At 44.5% G+C, this 9,375-nt stretch overlaps 1 protein-coding gene across 1 annotated transcript in view; it reads right to left on the reverse strand.

Moving 5' to 3' along the window:
• Window positions 1-8,821, reverse strand: part of lrfn5a (leucine rich repeat and fibronectin type III domain containing 5a) — a 98,383-nt gene extending 89,562 nt beyond the window's left edge. Inside the window, exon 1 of the mRNA XM_076749115.1 lies at window positions 7,816-8,821. The gene's annotated coding sequence lies outside the window, so the exon portion shown is untranslated. The remainder of the gene's footprint in view (window positions 1-7,815) is intronic.
• Window positions 8,822-9,375: the final 554 nt, after the last annotated feature.

Genomic DNA, 9,375 nt, shown 5'->3' on the forward strand with positions numbered 1-9,375 from the left:
AAGACAGCCCTGAAGCAGACCTTTCCTGTAACCACCAAAAAAAGCTTAAAAGGCAGACAATCAATTCTCATGTACACATGTGTGAGACCAAATATGTGAAAGAATGAACACTCAGACAGTCACAGGTTTTGATTAAGTGTTCACTGCTACTTCCTGCAAAACCACACCACATGAAATTCAAGCTGGACATGAATACTGTAGCTGACCATGGTCCTGAAATATCTACTTAATGTAGAAATGTAGCTTTCCATGGAACCTTTTATCTTTTATTTATATACCATCCGGTCACATTTTTGTTAAACTATAATTGCTGATCTTCCACTGAATGTACACATACAGAAAATATACAGAGGAAATAGCTGAATGATACAGCGCAGTCAGAGAACAAGTCAGTGTTGTTTTGGCTGTGTAGTACAGATTATCAGATCTGAAATGGAACAATGCCTCTGAGGTTAAAATACTCACTCGCAGCTTTAATTTCAGAGTGTTTACATCCACATCTGATCAGCAGTCTAGAAATTATAGCCTATTTATTCATAGTCCCTCATGAGCTGAAAAGGTTCCCCAAGGGCTCTGAGTCCTACACGGTTCACTCAGATTGGATGTGAACACTCCAGAACACACTTGCTGTGTTTTTTTATTCTAAATCTCCAGGAGTGGGGGGTGGGTGGATGGGGGGGGTCATACCTAAATGCACAGACATATGAAAAACCAATCATCGATCATCCCTTCAATCCTTAATATTTGATTCGATCGCCAACTGGCACAAACCTATTCTTGCACTGTTCTGTGAATGGAGCCATTTGTCTAAGGTCGAAATGTATTGTGTATAATGAATAAAGCAGATCCACCACAACATATAACTCCATTCATTATCTTAGTGCTTCAACGGTTACACCCGCAGCTGCAAGTCTTGAGATGGCAGGGGTGATCGTATTGCTTTTATTCTTCATTTAAACTGACAAGTTGAGAATGCGCTGTTATTTATAGAAACGGCCTTGGGGAAGTATCTTCTAAAGACAAACACAAAGATAAATACAAACACACACATAGACTGCACAAAATCACACCTAGATTGGACCCACCAATGCAGAGTTGGGTGTAATATTCTCTCTGCATACAATAATCTTATGTACCTGATGCCTTTAGAGCTGCATTTAATGAGTCTCCTATCCTCAAAAGGAATGAGGCTGAATGGAGACTAGCCTGAAGACTAATTAACCATTTAAATAAATTCTCTTTTATTCTTTCATGTTGTGTGTAAGTGCACAACAGGATTGTCTATGGCAGTGGATCGTGGTGCTTATACTTTATGGCAAATATTTGTTGTTGTTGGTCTCCCGCTAGCTGATTTGTTTTTTCATATACTATATGCTATATTCTAACTAGGATGCCATACAGCGCAGGTAATATCTCTACTGCTCTACTCGTGCAAACAAACAGATTCACTGTATTGCCTTTCAGATAACATTAACAATGTGTAAGAGGGTAGTTTTTTAATATTTGTGCCTCAGTCTGATCTGGCTATGGCTGTCTACAAAGGGAATTTCAATATTATTTCAAATCACAATAGTACAAAGCATCTCTCTCGGTTTATAAAACGCTTTCCCCAGCACTGATGTTTCACACATCTCACCCTTGGGATGTTTTTCAAAAGAGCTACTGTACTGTTGGATTGTATAATCTAAAGCAGTGTTTTATGGAGTGTAAGCCAGTTTCATAGATTGAGTGTCATGTCTGGTGGTGGAATCCCCCGGTGACAACTGTGTCGCAATATTTCTAATTAGTGCTGTGATGACAGTGAAACCAGGTCCTGCACACGAATACCTCTTGATGTTCTCCGTTTTCTTGCACTGAGATGTCTCATGTTAACTAGTACATTTGTCTGCAACTCATTAGTAAAGCATTCACTACTGTACACACAGTGTTTATACATTACAGACATTATATTCAAGCTGTCCAGAATGCTGTGCACAGACTTTGCACGAGAGCAGAGCCAGAATTTATTCCGTGTGAAGTTATATAAAAGCAAATGCGATGGTACAAATGCTATTTAAACATCAACTGGCCCTGCAACCTACAGCGGAACAAGTGAAAGTGAAATCGCCTGTGACACAATGTCACAACCTTCAAAATCATTCTTCCTACTGTGTCCAGAAAGGGTCTCTGCTAATAAAAACTAACATACCCAACATACAGAATATATGGAATTCAAGAGAATGGAGTCACAACTAGATACTTCTTGTTTATAACACAGATTTCGACACGGCTGTGTAGTTTATCAGCTCTGAATATACTTCCTCATGCTTGTCAATTACCATACTGTAAAGACAGACAGACAGGCAGCGGAATTGTGGGATATGGGCGATAAGGCTGTCTGCATTGTGTGACGTTCACCCACAGTTATCTGTCCCAAACACAGCTCATTATCACCCAATGTGCCTCACATCTGTCATGTCACCCACTCCTCATGCTCACACCATCATACACACTCAGGCACACAAGTACACATAAACATCCTCGCAATGGACCTTTTGAAGCAGGATCTGGTGTCAGACAGCAGGTGTGCGGAGAAAGGCGGGGGGGTCGTTATCATGTGGGTGACAGAGTCATTTTACTAACACGAAAAAGAAAGAAAGAAAGAAAGAAAGAAAGATTTAGAGTGAATACCAAACATTCTGTGTATTTACCACCTCCTGAAGATCAATTGTTGCCATTGCAATTACACAGCAGATGAGCTGACTTTCAGAGAAAACGCTGCACAAACATGAACAGCGACATACAAATCGATTCTAATGTAATCAACAACTTGCTAATGGCTTTAAAGCAGGAACTAAACACGAGCTACCAGCTGGCCAAGGACAAATCCTGCCTTGGCAAAGACAGGCCACTTATGTAGAGCTACTGCGGTTTATCAATGGTGCCAACACAGTATAGCAGCACAAGCTTTGCTATGTTGACGGCGATACTGCAGTTTACCTGATTATCAACAACTAGAATACTGTGACTTTGTGTGAGGCTTAACATCCTATGTCAGGGGCCCCAAGGTCTTTCTGAAAAGTAGCAGTAGCTTCAGGCAAAACAAAGGAAAACAGCTTGAATTCATGCACTTGCAAAAACTTCTGAAACGCTTAGGTCAGGGTTGTTCAGCTGCGAGGGAGGGTCAAACTGGGAATCATGTGCACAGCAAGAATTTGTTTCCATATTAAAGAACTTAGCGGAAGCACATACACACAAGGCCGGACCCGAAATTCAACCCTGAGGCACACTGTAGCTGATTTCTTCAGATGAGGATTTTAACTATTTTAACTGACTGAGTTCAACTTCAGAGTTGGGATCTAAACACAGTGAAGCTGGCCTAATTATACACGCTGTGTAAAACAAAAATTAAAAGTCAAAGTCAATGATTGGAGTCCTGAGTCGACCGCGAGTTGACCCGCATTTTGTCAGTGCGAATCAATGCACTTTTGTTTTTTAGCCGTGTCATTGTGCACAGATCAATGCAGGAGCAACAGCACGGCAGGCTGTAAACTTTACAAACCAAGCCTTAAAATGACCACAAACCACAAAAGCAACTGTGCTGGAAGCAGACAAGGGTGAGAGAAACGGAGGGCAGCGTGACGGCAGACAGCATGAGGCAGCGCAGAGCGACTCCAGTCTGCTGGCTGCTCCGGTGATGACTGTCAGCGCAGTCGGCTAAACCACTTCTGAACCAGACGGCGGTACAACCTCCTCTGCCGCCGTCCACTGTGATTGACTTCAACTGACAGCGACTGTCAGCAGCCTGGCAGGAGAGACACTCCGTGGAGCGCTGGGATTTTAGAACTTATCTATGAGCGGGACGAGCACCTTCACTTTTTCTGACTGTGGAAATCACAGATGATGAAGAAAGGCATCGAAACGTGCGTCTTACAGGGAGTCATGTTGGACACATGGTGCTGAACTGAAGAAAAAAACAACAAATAGTGTAATGTTCATACTGAAGAGGTCAAATTCTGAGTTGGGTACCGCCCGAGTACGAGGTGAGCAGTGTAGAAAAAAATGGCTGTTGCAAATTTTCTGTCATAAAAGCACAAACATGTCTTGATGTAGTACATTTTAATTAAGAATTGACTGATGGAGTGTCTGTTTTTGGACAATCGATCAAACTACATATCTGGCAAATCAAGGTACTTCATCACATTGTTGCACAAAATCACACAAAAATGCAGTTGCCAAATCAATTATCTTTTCTATCATGGAAAGTAATCCTCATGAGCATAAATAACATAACATCCCAGACTCCTCTGAACACAGACTCCACTTGTTCTCCGTCTAAAAGTGCACGTTCCTCCAGTCCGGAGCTCAATCTGAAAGGCTCAGTCTGAGTTGTCAATCACTGGTGTTTCAGTGGGTGAGCAATGCAGACTCTTCAGACTCACTGATGGCATTTCAAAGACAAACAGTTTGAACTGATAATGACCACACAAGCACACTCACACACACGCAGACACACACATAGCTTCAGTCAAATCAATCCATGTGTCACAGCGTCAGGCCAGCTTCCTATAAGGCCACTCCGTTGCTAATAGTAAATGTTGCCTAACATCTGCGCTCTCCATCCCTCTCTCTCACTGTCCCTCTCTCTCTCTCTCTCTCTCTCCGGCTCTCTCTGTCTGTCTCTGAGCAGGAGAATAAATTGAATTAGAGCTCCACCACCCACTCCGCAGGATCCTGCAGCCCTCTGTCAGATAGCTAAACAGAGAGGAAGAGGGAGAGTGAGAGTTGCAGAGAGATAAACAGAGGGCAAGAAGAAAGACGGATCTAATAAAACCCCCTCCTGCCCCTATAAAGAATAAAGCACAGTCCTTGCAGCCTCTTTACTCCTCTGTACTACAGCCTGATAAGAGAACACACTTTTTTTTTCCCTTTGGAGCATTGTGGGGTTTGAACGAGAAACAAAAAATAATGAGAGGGGAAAAATAGAGGATAAGAGACATGCTGCCTCTGCCTCGCCTCAGCCTTCACCATACATGCCTCTCTGGAATAAGACATGATATTTCAGCATGGAAACAGCAGCACGCACACTGACTCATGCAGTGGAGCGGATGTTTGTCCTTAAGTCGCGCACACTTTCAGCGCCATTCATTTAGCAGCAGCACTACAAAAGCAAATTAAATCTCAAAAAGGAAATGGCAGCAAGGAGTAGCTTACACAGCCTCCTCCTTCCCTGTCCTGTATTTCCCAGCAAAAACTCAAAACACAATCTGTAAAGCGAACGCATCGGCATTCATCCTGAACCTAATGGCACGGCAAAACACTCCTTTTAGACGTAAATAGGAGGCTAAACACAACTAAAATGGACTGAAAATCACCAGTTTCTCTCCCTCGCTCGCTCACCCACACTCTTTTACTAGCGCCAGAGAAGCATTTGCATAATGCCTCCATATCCACGGGCCATTAGCACCAGCATGAGTGGCTCGTGTGCATAAATTTATTGCCTTGATCAATCAATGCGAGCTACTGTACCGGTGCAAACTGATGAAACTCCAATCCGGCAAAAACAGAGCCACTGGAATGGGAAAAATACATTTAAAAAAAACCCCGTCAAGGTGTGTCATAGTCCTAAATTAGACACATTAAACTCCACAGACCCTCATTGAAAAAAAAAAAACACTGAATTGAACAGCTTCTCATATTCAGAAGGCATTTTGATGTTCATTGATGTAAAAGTAGATGCTGCTGTTTTCAGTACACGTGGTCAGGAAAACAAGTTTTAAGTTGGCGGACCATCATGGTGCATACACTGATTACTAATTTTCAAATACCTTCTCTAGTCATGTCTCAGACTCAGTGGACTTTGTTTAGGCACAGCATAGTGAGTCAGTTCCACCACGGAAACCTGTTTATTTCATTTATTAGGACAAGCCTGGTGGACGTCTTCCTGTATCTTCTGTATCACCACCCCCTCATGAAGAATACATCCCTGCCAACCGGCCGAGCAGAATTCAAAACCCCAAATCCAAATTCATGGAACAAAGAATCGATAGGTTTTTCTGTGTTGCCAAGAGGCTTCCATTTTTTGGAGCTCTAATTTCATTCTGTGGGCTGGAGGCAATATAAAACACTGCAAGCATTCAATACTGAATGTCTAACGTGAGATCCCTTTTGAGATGTTTGACCATACAAACTGCAACAAGCAGAGGCGACAAATTTACGTATCGGGGGAAACATGGCAATGACAGATAGTCTGGTTTGAAGGCTTGTGGTTTTTTAGATTTTGCAGAGTGCACGCACAGCTTAGACAGATTTTCACCTTCACTGTACAGTATGTCTTTCCAGATCCCAATTAATTCCTTGTGTTTCCTGCTCTGACAGGACGTTTACAATAACCAAGGTCCTCTTGGCTGCAAGGACGGCTCAGCATACGCTTCTACTGACGCAAAGAGAATAGAACGGCACCATGCAGAAAAATACTGAGTCCTTCAAAGCTAGTAAACAAGAAATTAAGATACAGTGTTTGTGCTGAAAAGGGGCATTTTTGCAACTCTGACCTAGCTTGTGTCTGATATTCAAAATAATTAGCAATTTGAAACAAAAGCCACAGATAATGAGCTCTGGAGTGTGCAAAATCATTATTACTGTCAAATTACACACATTCAAAGTCTGCGTGCAGGAGAATGAGGACGGACACACAGAAAGCACAATCAACTGCAATGAAGTGGACCCTGTTCCACTCACAGGCGTCACATATCCGGTGTCCATATCCACACACACACACACACACACACACACACATACACACACACCCATCATCACTGAAAACTGACAAGTGACGTGAGACCGGCACTCAACACACACACACACACACACACACACACACACACACACACACATAAAATGCGAAAGCTCCATCATCATCCAGCTTTGTGCCTACAAGGTAGGGCCGGGGTTCAGTTGCGCACGCGCACACACGCACACAGCGCGCGCACACGCAGATGAATCTCATACTGATGCTGTTTTTGCGGATTCAAATGTTACGTCCCAGTCTTCTGGGTTAAGTGCCTCACACACCGACACAGTGTCCCCACAGGCTGTGTGCCCCTCTCTCTTCAGGTACAGGTGCAGCGTGTGGCGCACAAAAAGGGTCCGCGCGGCGCAGTGCATGTGCGCGCGGAGCCTGCCTTCATAACGAGCGATCATTAAAGGCTGCTCAGTTTACCGTGCAGCCCGCGCGGCCATTGAAGTGGGTTACTGAAGACACACACCGCGCGCGCGCACACAAGTTCTCCATCTCTGTGGCAACGCGAGCACGCGCTTCTGAGTGCGCGCACAGAAACACGCGCACACGCACTGACGTGCATTCACAGCAGTCTACTGGGTGCAAAGCTGCTGAAATTGAAACTAGCCTACTTCTGGGTCCACTAACAACGGCGCGAGGGCGCCCGCACACACACATACACACACGGCTTCTACACTATAACTTATGCCGGATCAATTTTGACCTTGCAATGTTCTCAAGGCTGGTTTTCCTACATACAGTCGCACCCTCTCCTTCTCACCCCCCCCCCCCACACACACACACCGCGCTGTCCACATAGCCTGCACCCTCTCTCGCCCCATTTCAGCATCCAGCCTAAAATATCCATCAGAAATCTCGAAATAACTACCCCTGCCCCTTCTTTACCCCTCAGCAGCCACCATCCCTCTGCTCCGCCAGACGCAGTCAGAGAGGAAGAAGTAGAAGAAACAGGGCAGAGGCAGACAGGGGAGGAGAAAGCGGAGCTGTGCATTTGCACGTTTAAAAAGAAATCCAGGAGTTCAACTTCAGCTTACCTTCTTTCCGGAGGTTACGGTTCCGTCGTTCACCGCGTGTCAGGGCGCAGTTACCTTCCAAAATCCCATCATTAGAATGATTATGCTGATTATAGTTGTAACTCCACACAGATAGGTTCCAGATAAGAGAGTGTGCCCCATAAATGTATACACCGAGGTAAGTCCGTGTGATATCCTTTGGGTGGCTGTAAATTCCGTACGGGTTTATAGTTCAAGCCTGTCTTCCAGAGGGGTGCGTCCGTTTTGCATTCTCACAGCGCCCGACGACTACATCCTCCTCTTCTCCCTCCTCTTTCTTTCTCTCTCTCCCCGTCTTTTTCTCCCGGTTTCATCCCTCCATCCGCGGGGTGAGGGAAGAATCCCATCCGAGAGAAACTGAAATGATCCCCCCCCTCCTCCTCCCGCCTCCACTGCTTCTTTTCCTCTCTTTTCCTGCTCTTCTTCCCGGCAGTGCCTCCTCTCCCTCCGCCTTTCCCGCCGGTCGCTGTCCTCGTGCGGCTGAAATGAGAAGAATTCCACCAAGAGAAAATGTATCCCAGGTAAAAAGAGCAGAAAAGTCTAATTACTCCATTAAAACATTCCCACGGGTGAGGCAGAGCTTGTCGATGATTAAACACTCCTGACAATCCACATTTGTACCTCCCCTGCCGTGTTGGAGATTAAACCTTTGCAATAAAAGATTTTTGGATTTTCACTTCACACTTCCAGCTCTCCTTCTCTCTCTCTCTCTCTCTCTCTCCCTCTCTCTCTCTCCTAGTCGCTGTTTATGTCGCTCGCCCTCTGTTAACTGGACTCTGTGCGTCTCCTCTGCAGTCTGGAGAAGAATACAAGAGAATAAAAAAAATGGATTGAATAAATTAGGATAAAGACGATGTAACGTCCCTGTCAAGCTGTCGTCCGGTCACACACACACCGAAATGTTCACGGTACAGTCCCGGTGATCCTCGGTCCTCCTCGCCGGTCGCCTCTCCCGCACCGTTAATCCATACAGCGCAGCGGGCATGACAACGTTCAGGTGTGATCAAATGAAAGACTGCGGCTTCCTGCTGTGGTTTTCAAAATAAAACACCTCTATTTGACACTCCCGAATCAACAATCTGGAAATTATAAATCTGCCCTATTATATGCATTATTTATGCAAACCTGTCACATCAGAGGGGCACGTGACTGGTCCTGTTCTGTCCGGGTTGGCCCAACTGCCACAGCTCCAGATTTTTACAGAGCCCAAAAGCTCCACGTTCACTGCACATGTGGTAGATTAATTGGAAATATGTTTCAGGAGCACAGTGTCCACTAAAACTGAAATTGCCAGTTGTTGCATTATTTCTTACTCTTTGGACCATGTCTCATCTTTTCATTGTTCAACTTTATGGGTGGCATAGGTGTAGAGGTAAAAGATGGTGACAGTGGGTGTCAAAAGGGGCCGATGGCTCATTTTTGAAGTGAGTTAATCTGCACATGCATGTAGCAAGTAACAGTGACTGGAGAGTTGATCTGTTAGTTTAAATACCATAAGGAGGGCATTTTAAATGAATTTTTATATTTCTAATGCATTGATTG

The sequence above is a fragment of the Chaetodon auriga genome, chromosome 14 (assembly GCF_051107435.1).
Source record: "Chaetodon auriga isolate fChaAug3 chromosome 14, fChaAug3.hap1, whole genome shotgun sequence".
Lineage (NCBI taxonomy): Eukaryota > Metazoa > Chordata > Actinopteri > Chaetodontiformes > Chaetodontidae > Chaetodon > Chaetodon auriga.